This window comes from Durio zibethinus, chromosome 9, assembly GCF_047325235.1.
Source record: "Durio zibethinus cultivar Kanyao isolate XHJ-2024 chromosome 9, ASM4732523v1, whole genome shotgun sequence".
In the NCBI taxonomy this organism is placed as follows: Eukaryota; Viridiplantae; Streptophyta; class Magnoliopsida; order Malvales; family Malvaceae; genus Durio; species Durio zibethinus.
Window position 1 is genome coordinate 10,519,969 of NC_143170.1, and position 10,019 is coordinate 10,529,987.

Sequence of the window (10,019 nt, forward strand, 5' to 3'; positions counted from 1 at the left end):
TGATTTTTTGTGCATTAAAATCATAAAATAAGGAGGGGATCATAGGTTTCCAAGAAAACCATACAAACAAGCAAAATTGCTAGTATGAGCAAAACGGCCTTTTCTTATAGTTACATGCCATATAAAAAATCCAATCTTTGGCTATGTTCTTTCTGAGCTATTTGATATTCTAAAAAGCTAGATCCTATAATGAAAGGTGGTTGCTTGAAAAATAAACAAGAAGGCTACGAAGGGCCTTTGGATAGAGAATTAATCCAAAGGTTGGAAAACCATTGCATAGCTGTTATATTCATCATTTAGGGTTGAGATAAGAAAGGGGGTAGCAGCTAAAATTGGCACAAAAATGGGAGAGGAAAAGGAGAAAAAAAAGGAAAAAATTAGGAAGCTTTGGGAGGTATAACTCTACCATATACTTCATGCATTTTTATGATCAATTTCATGCACTTTCATATTAGTTTTCCTTATTGTTTCAGTTGCATGTGATTTATTTAAGAAGGAACAACTCTCCCTATAGTTGTTGTCTTCCATATTTACATGCTTGATCCAATAAACTCAACCAATGAACCGAATGGTATGGTCTGAGGCATGAAAGATCAAGCTATAGCAAAAATCCACCATTAATACAACTTTAAAGGTTTAGAGAATCTTTTTTGTGACATGGCCAAACCTCTTATTGGTTTATTTCCATGTTTTTCTTACTTTTGTTAATATACCTTAATGGGTTTGATGTTATATTGTATGGTATTTGCATGCTTGTTGATTGCTTTTATGGATTGCATGTTGTGTTTGGTTGTTATGCATGTTTCTATGGTTTCCACTTTTAGTAGTTTATTACAAATTTAATGAAAATCCTTTCATAATAAAATGTCTTCATAAGATAGATTTCTATGTGTTTGATACATGTCTTGGCTAAATAAATGATAGAATGCTCGTGGGAGGCCATGAGAAGCATTCAACCAAGCATTCCCCATTGCTTGGCCGAACCTTCCATTATTGTTTAGTGGCTAGAGGTTGATCATTTCATGTTTGTTTGCTTACCAAACATTTATGATCCCCTTTAACCATTGGTTTGATTTCTTTTAGCTAGGTTTTGCTTGAACAATTAGTTTTCTATGTGTTTGTGATATTGCTCAAGTTATAATTTTCTATGTAGTTTCATTTCATGCATTAAAGATGTCATTTTTCCATTAGCATCATGGTTATTTTGTCACATCATTGCCCATTCTAACCCTAAACATCACCCAAACCCTAAATCCCATGCAAACCTTAAACCCTTACTTAAACCCTAAACCTTCACCCAAATCCTAAATCCCATGCAAGTTAAGACCCTAAACCTCTCTTAAACCTTAAAACACCATCCAAACCTTAAATCCCTATGCAAGCCAAAACCCTAAACCTCTTTTAAACCCTAAACACTCACCCCAACATTAAAATACTCACCCAAACCTGAACCTAACCCTTAAACCCTAAACTAAACCTAAAACCTAAAACGAAACTCCAAACCCAAGTTGAAACCCTAAACCTCTCACAAATCCTAAACATTCACCCAAACCTTAATCACTCACCCAAACCCCAAACCTGAATATAATTCTCAAACCTAAACCCAAACCCCAAACCCAAGCCTAAACCCTATACTACCCCTAAAACCCTAATCCACCCTGAACCTATTCTCATACATTTTGCATTACACTATAATATATCATTGCATGTACTATTATGTTATCATCTTATTCACGCTTTTGCATTTCATCATTCATGATTTTAATTACCATGCATTTATTATTATGTTCATACAACCATCTATATATTTTGTAAATAAAATCCTATAAAACAAATATATCAAAATAATAATAAGAAGGAAATATTTCAAGTAAAAATAACCTTCGAGATCTAGCCTAAATATAGGGGGACTATCAATGGTTATCATTTATGAGAAATATTACTTTGGTTTTATAAGGCATTTTGAAAACTCCTAAAATTAGAATTATTTTTAAAGCTCCACCTAAATATAAGGGAGTTAAAGAAGTGTTTCGATACTTAAGATTTTTCATCTTAATATAAGAAAATTTATTTTTATTTACCTTAGAAAAATATAATATAATAAAACAAAAATGATTTGTTTTCAAAATTAAAAAGATTTGATTTGCTTGAAATAAAGAAATAAAGGAATTAGTTTATAAACATTAAAAATAAGATCATTTTTACAAAAGCTCAAGGATAATATACAATCAATTGAAATTGTTTTTAACAAGCGTTGTTGAGGTGCTAATCCTTTTCCACGCATAACCGACTCTAAGACCCAACTTTGGTTTTCATAACCCAAAATTATTCTTTTAATAAACTTTAAAACCATTTTAAATGTTTTATTAAAAGGATAAAATTTTTAAGTGACCAATCACACCCTAAAAAAAATTGGTGGTGACTCCTCAATTTTGATATGTTTTGAAAATATCCTTTTGTTTTGTCTCCTTATGTCTAGTGGTTGGGTTCTCAAACCCACACATTGTGACAAACATCATTGAGTGATTTTTGTTCATTCATTAAAATTGTCTTAAAAGACTTGAAAACTCAATATCCAATTTTAGCTTATATAGATATAAATATAAAAATGGATATATTGTTTATATTCTTGATGTTGCCAAGATTTTCATGGCACCAGAATTGAACATGACCCTTTTTATATGTGTTTCTATTATAATTCCATAGTATCTCCCTTGGAGATCTCTCACAAATGCTATATGCATGGTGGATATATTAAATATAAGTGCATTTTATCTTGGATATTTACATGTTCATAATCATTATATTAATAATGCATACATCTATTACCCAAATTATAAAATATATAATCCTACTCTATATAAATCTTATATGAGCAAAATATTAAAATAGTAAACATATATTACGACTTCTCTAGTTTTTTCCAAATAAAATATTATCTTGTGGTTTTAATAAATTTAACCATATTCTCGTAATTCTTTTATTTAACTATTGCTAGAGTAAACATAATGTCATGCTTATTCAAGAACTAAAATTTCAATCATGCCTTTTGAACAAATAATAAATACATATAATCCTACTCTATATAAATTTTATATGAGCAAAATATTAAAATAGTAAATATATGTTACTATTTTTCTAGTTTTTCCCAACTAAAACATTATCTCGTGGTCTTAATAAATTTAACCATATTCTCACAATTCTTTTATTTAATGATTGCCAAAGTAAACATAAAGTTATGCTTATTCAAGAACTAAAATTTCAATCATGCCTTTTGAACAAATAATAAATACATATAATCCTACTCTATATAAATTTTATATGAGCAAAATATTAAAATAGTATATATATATTACTATTTCTCTAGCTTTTCCCAACTAAAACATTATCTCGTGGTCTTAATAAATTTAACCATATTCTCGTAATTCTTTTATTTAATGATTGCCAAAGTAAACATAAAGTTATGCTTATTCAAGAACTAAAATTTTAATCATTCCTTTTGAACAAATAATAAATGTATGTTATTAGCAAATTGTATTACTAATAAGCATAAAGCTTAGTTAGTCAAATTCTCCACTATATAAACATTCCATTTAACTCAACGCATGTTAATGCAAGCATGACTAGACAATATAAGCATAAAAATAAAATAGTAAATCAGCATCTAATTAACATATGTACTAATTAACCACAAATAATTAAAAATAAATTTATTGGGACATTCCATTTCTAGCCCACTTATATTAACTTCTATTACGAACAAAGATTCGAATCAATTATCTTAATTCTCCTTAAACCCATTTTATTTTCCAAATTCTCAATAACATTGTACAAAAGAGATCATTTATCATGACTAAATCCATTTTTTTATCATATATATAGCTTATTTTAGCTTATGGTGATTGTTGTTTTTCATATAGAGCCTACAAGTGCACAAATCAAGTAATAAAGTGGACTATTATAGTATCATCTCTTTAGGGATTATAGAATAAAATGTTAGGTTGCTTAAAATTACCAAAGGTCAAAGCCTAATAGCTTATATCTGTACAGATGAAAAATTATGATTTAGGGTTAGAGGGATCAAGTAAAAATTAAAGGCGATGTGTAAGTAGGGTTTTAACTTCACCTATTGTCAATATGGAAGTAAAAGACTAATGCCAAAAAGTAGATCTAATAAAGCAAGAATTAAAAATTGCAAAACAAATAAATCTTAAGAATGTCGAATTACATTAAAGAGAATAAAGATTGCATGAAAGAATTTAAAGAACAAGAAAATGTTTAATGGCCAAATTTTGCAAAGAAAATAAAAAAACTTGGATCCTAAAAACTAAAGATTGCTTTGTCGAATTTTAAAAAAACAAGAACAAGATTTGAATCTTAAAAATAAGAAAAGAGAGAACAGAAGTGAAAAGTGGGATAATGAAATGAGGTAAATGGCCTCCCTATTTATAAAACGAGATTCAGCCAAAAGGGTAGGAATTACAAGTTCTATTTTCAAATTCAAACTCTAAGTGATAAGCTTATTTTCATCTTCTCAATAGTCATAGCCAAATAAGAATTTTTCAAGCTTGAGCATGCTTGACCAAATGGGGTCTTGATGGTGTAATCTTCACCCTTCATCATGTATTGAAGCAATCTTGATCAAATCTCCATTCTTGGATTCAGTTAAGGCTTTGGATTCTAAGGATAATTTAATTTTTCATCAATTATCTTGACAATAATCTTGCACATCTCTTGTTTTATCAAAATTCTTCATTGAATGAGCTAAAGATTCTATCATGAACTTAACCACTCTTGGCCAAATAAAGGAGAGTTCTTAGTGTTTTGAAATTCTTTAATGCTAAGTAAAAGTGTCCTCATTAGATAAAATCTTTTTTGGCCAAATGATTGAGCTTGTAAAGTCCATGGTTTTGCAACTTCTCTTTTTCTCTTGCATGGTCGAATATGATAGAGTCCTTATGTAATTCATTCTCTGCATGGCTAAACAAAGAAAGCATGCTTGTCTCAAAATTCTATCTTAGTCTAATGTGGTAAAGTCCAAGTGAGCTTGAAATTGCATGAATATGAATCAAGATGGGTGACATTGAGCTTTCATTATTAGGCCTAATATGCTCCTTGCATGGCTTGCATGAAAATGAAGTCTTAAGCTTAAAAAACTTAAAGCCATGAAAATAACATGAAAAGCACTAAAAATCATTCGAAAATTTAAAATTTAGCATTATTTTTACATGTTAAAACACTATATATTTTGGTATTATCAACCCTCATACTTGAATCTTTTCTTGTCCTCAAGTAAAACCTTATATCAACAAAATTAAAGAACACTATAAACATCTTCAAAGTAAAAAATTATACAAAACTCCTATCATATACTATTGCATAATACAAAGTTAAGAATAAACATAGAGTGAAAAGAATTTCCTTTAAAAGCAACCTTTCAATATCTTATGCTATTCATACATGCAAATCTACTCCATCTTTAATTCATGCATATAACTCAAGTACATAGAATGTAAAACACTTTATCACATTTAAATTAAAAGATAGAATAGACTTCATATGTTGACTTTTCCCATCCTTCTCCACTAATTTTAGACCTACATATTCAACTTAAAATCAAAAGTTATTTTAGGTTTATAATATAAGGCTTGGGTTAAAAGAGGAAAAAGGAAATTTTTAGGCTCAAAAACCCTAAGCTTACTTTCTTTTTGAACTTCTTGGACTTTGAACAAATGGGAGCTCTTTTTGAAACTTAACTTGTGAGGCATTACTTTATTCTTTTTGTATGTTCGACATCTCTCTCTCTCTTTTTCTCTTTTTTTTTTTTAACTTAGCATTTTTTTACTTTATTAAACTTTGCCTTTTGTACTTTTGCCCTTTTTTTCTTTCTTTCATTCTTTCTTTACACCACTATTCTTTCTAAATACAAGAATATGTCCATAATGCATAAGTAAATACAATGGGTTAGGTCAACAAAAGATAGGATAACAACAATAAAAAAAAGGCTTATTGGTCTATAATGTGGCTAAAATAAACAAAGAAAAAGGATAATGTATTAAGCTCAAAGTATAGGTACTAGGGATGCATTATCATTTGATGGGCTTGAAAAATGCTCAAACGATCTAATAAACTACCTAGATCATCTCTTCAGTCAAATACAATCAAGGTTTCACCTTAAAGGTTAAGTAGGTGAATTCTAAAGCACTTTTCCATATCTTAAATTTCATGCAAATCCATATCCTATAATCTTTCACAAAAATCATAGCATTTCATATAAAGAGAATAAAGATGCATGCATAAAAGTCATATCCAAAGTAAAGCATGCTTAAGAATTCTTTTCAAGTTCCACTATATTTATAATTAAACTCCTTATCATACTTTAGTCACTTTAAGAGAATATATGTAACTTTCAACTAAGTGAATATGATAATGAGATTTAGAATGTCAATTTGGTTTAAAAGCAAAAATGAGTTAAAAGTTTCAAAAAATAAAAAAATATTATTTCGCCTCCCACACTTAGAATCATGTATAAAAAACTCAAAGGAAAAATAAATTCTCCCTAAATTTCTTAAAGCCAAATATCATGCGACATCTTCCTTGCTTCTCTTTATCCCTAAAAACAAAACACTCAAACAAAAGCATTAAAACATATCTATCCTAATAAAAGATAAAAAAAAAATCAAAAAGCATAATCATTAAAGTAGAACTTAGGTTACCTCTCAAGTAATGCTAGTTTTGGTCAAGGTTGACCATCCTTAAATTTATGTAGTATTATGTTACCCCTTTCAAGGAAGCTTACCTTGTTACCTCTTTCTTTGCGGTATGACATAAACATACTTCATTTGAGAAGGTGGACTAACTCTTTCAATAAAGATCATATAAACTAAGATTGAATTTCTAGAGAGGTTGACATGACTAACGCTAGGGTTTGTTAAGTGTTTTAAAGAGTCAATGGGCTTATCTAATAGGTTAAACTTTTTGTGTTTCCTTGATTTTAACTACACTAACACCTTCTTCATCTCTCAATACACCATACCTTGTAAATACAAATTGTAACTTCTTATTTCTAAATCTAAGGGTAAGGCTAACATTATAAACATCTATTAGGCTTTAGCAGTAAATAAGATAGGTTTTCCTAAGAGTAATAGAGCTTCATCATCCTTTATGTCTAATATAGTAAAATCTATAGGGAAAATATATTTTTTAAGTTTCACTAGAACATTCTTCAATATCCATTGTGGTAACTTAACAGATTGATCAACAAATTTAATATTGTACTAAGAAAGCTTCAGCTCTCCATAACCTAGCTGCATAAAAACATTCATAGGTATTAAATTAATACTTTAACCAATATCATAAATAGCATCAAAGAATTTTAATTTTCCAATTTTGCAAGGTATAGTAAAACTCTCTAGATCTTTTTACTTTTTAGGTAAGAGTTGAAGTTTAGGGCTGTAATCTTTTATAAATGTGGCTTATTTTAATTTCTTAAGCACTTTTTTTGAATAGGCCTCAAGTAGGTGGTTCTATGTTAATACACTATTTAATATTATGGCAGTCATCCTAGGCCTTGGTTGAACTTCCTCTTAGACTTCTTTTTTTTTTCAGGATCTTCTTTTTATGTTACCCTTTTTCCTTAGTCATTTTGGATAGACTCACCTCAAACTATCTTTTCAGGTTCAAGTTGAATGCTCTTTAGTAGTGTTCTTCTTACTTGTAGTAGCATTTACCCTTTTTCAAGAGATCCTTCAATATACTTCTCTTAATCATCTTTATAATTATCTCAACATTTTTTTTTAAGGTCTTCTTTATAAGTTTTTATGTCTTTTAGGGCCTTTCATGCCATAGGGTCAAAACCTTCAAGAATTTCTCTACCAAGTCTTAAAATCTCCTCATTTTCTAAAATATCCTTCTTTGTAATGAAATCTATTTCAGGTTATCGTATAAAGCTGGGTAGGTTTACTACTATGGGTTTATCATCTTTTTCATTAGAATCATCCATCCTAACAACTTTCAAAAAATAAATTGCATTACATCTCTTCTTACCTTACCTTACCTTACCTTACCTTACCTTTTTACATTAGTTTTCAGTGTTATTAGGTAAGGTACTTACTAGACGATTGGTTATGGCTTAGACAAGTTGACCTATTTCATTTTCTAAGTTTTTTATTAATGTAGCTTGATTTTATATATAGGCATTATTGGCTTGCATCAATTAGGTCAACATATCCTCAAAAGTGGGTTTCTTTTCTTATAGTGGTTATAGTTTAGCAGATTGGAACGGTAGTTGATGTGTTAGTTATTGGTGGATTGGTGGTTTGGTTAGTTCCAATTGTAGATATTACTATAGGGATGATTGTTTAGTTTGGCTTGTTAGATGTATTGGACTGGTTCTACCCTAAATTAACATCTTTCTAAGGAATGGGGTCATTCACATATGTCACAAAATACAAAAAGGCTTTGTATGGCATTTACAGGGTTGGCTTAGGATTGGTTTCCTAGGGCTTCAATTTTTTTGGTTAAGGTAGCCAATTACGAGTTAAGAAAAGAAATAGCATCAACCTTAAATAAACCGATAGACTTTTTACTCACCTTTATTTCCATGTATCACTGGTAATTATTAGCAACAATTTCTTTTATGAGCTTATTTACTTCCTCAAGAGTCTTGCTCATTATAGCCCCTCCAACAGCTGAATCTAAAATGGTTCTCATGGGTGGTGTGAGACCATTATAAAAGATCTAAATCTAGAGCCATTGGGGTAGTCCATGATATGGGTATTTTCTTAGCAATGCTTTAAATCTCTCCCATCCATCATATAGAAGTTCACCATTAACTTGCAAAAAAGTGGTTATCTCATTCCTTAGCTTTGCAATCTTTACTAGTAGGAAAAATTTTGCTAAAAACTTTTAGACCAAATCATCCCAAGTTACAATTGAACTAGGTGGTAAATAAGACAACCAACTTTTCACCTTATCCCTGGGTGAAAAAAAAAAACAATCTTATCTTATAACTTTATTAGAAACACTGTTACAGCAAAAAGTTTCACATAATTCAAGAAAATTAGAAAGGTAGAGATTTGGATCATCGCTTGGTATTCCTCTAAACTACACAAAAGTTTAGACCATTTGTATAATTGAAGGCTTTATCTCGAAGTTGTTGGCTTAAATAGCTGGCCTTCTAATGGATGGTTAAAAACCATCTGTATTGGGAACTGCATAATCTCTCATAGCTCTTTGCCCTTCATTATTTGCATTCACCATTAGAGTAGGTGTAGGTGGTGTTGATTGCTCTTTTCTTCTTCTTTTAAAGGTTCTCTCAATTTCTTGATCAATACGAGCTAAGTTAACATTTTTGGATCTATGCATACAAACAAGAAAAGATCAAAGACAAAATAAATAAACAAAGAAAAAGGTTTAGATTATAAGAGCTTAGGAATTCTTTATTTATATTGCGAACACCTCTATAATCCTCGGTAACGATGCTAAAATTTTAATTAATGCTTTTCATATAAAGCCTGCAAGTGCAACAATCAAGTAATAAAGTGAAACATTTCAGTATCATCTCCTCATGAATTATAGAATAGAATGTTGGGTTACTCACAATTACCAAAGGTAAAAGCCTAATAGCTTATATCTAAATAGATGAAAAATTAGGGTTTTAGGGTTATAGGAATCAAGTAAAGATTAAAGGCAATGTGTAGGTAGGGTTTTTAACTTTACCTATTATCATTAGGGAAATAAAAGACTAATGTCAAAAACTAGATCTAATAAAGCAAGAATTAAAATATTGCAAAACAATAAATCTTGAGAATGCCGAATTGCTTTGAAAAGAACAAAGATTGCATGAAATAATTTAAAGAATAATAAAATGTTTAACGGCCAAATCTTGCAAAGACAATAAAAGAACTTGGATCTTGAAAACTAAAGATTGCTTTGTTGAATTTAAATAAAACAAGAACAAGATTTGAATCTTAAAAACAAGAAAAGAAAGATTTTGAATGAAATACTTCTTGATTGAA

The 10,019-nt window shown here is 29.6% G+C and overlaps 1 non-coding gene across 1 annotated transcript; it reads left to right on the forward strand.

The window, feature by feature from the left end:
• The first annotated feature begins 8,761 nt into the window (after positions 1-8,761).
• On the forward strand, positions 8,762-8,868 carry LOC149516793 (small nucleolar RNA R71). Its single transcript, XR_016345451.1, has one exon. It is a non-coding gene; the product is annotated as a small nucleolar RNA R71 (small nucleolar RNA).
• Positions 8,869-10,019: the final 1,151 nt, after the last annotated feature.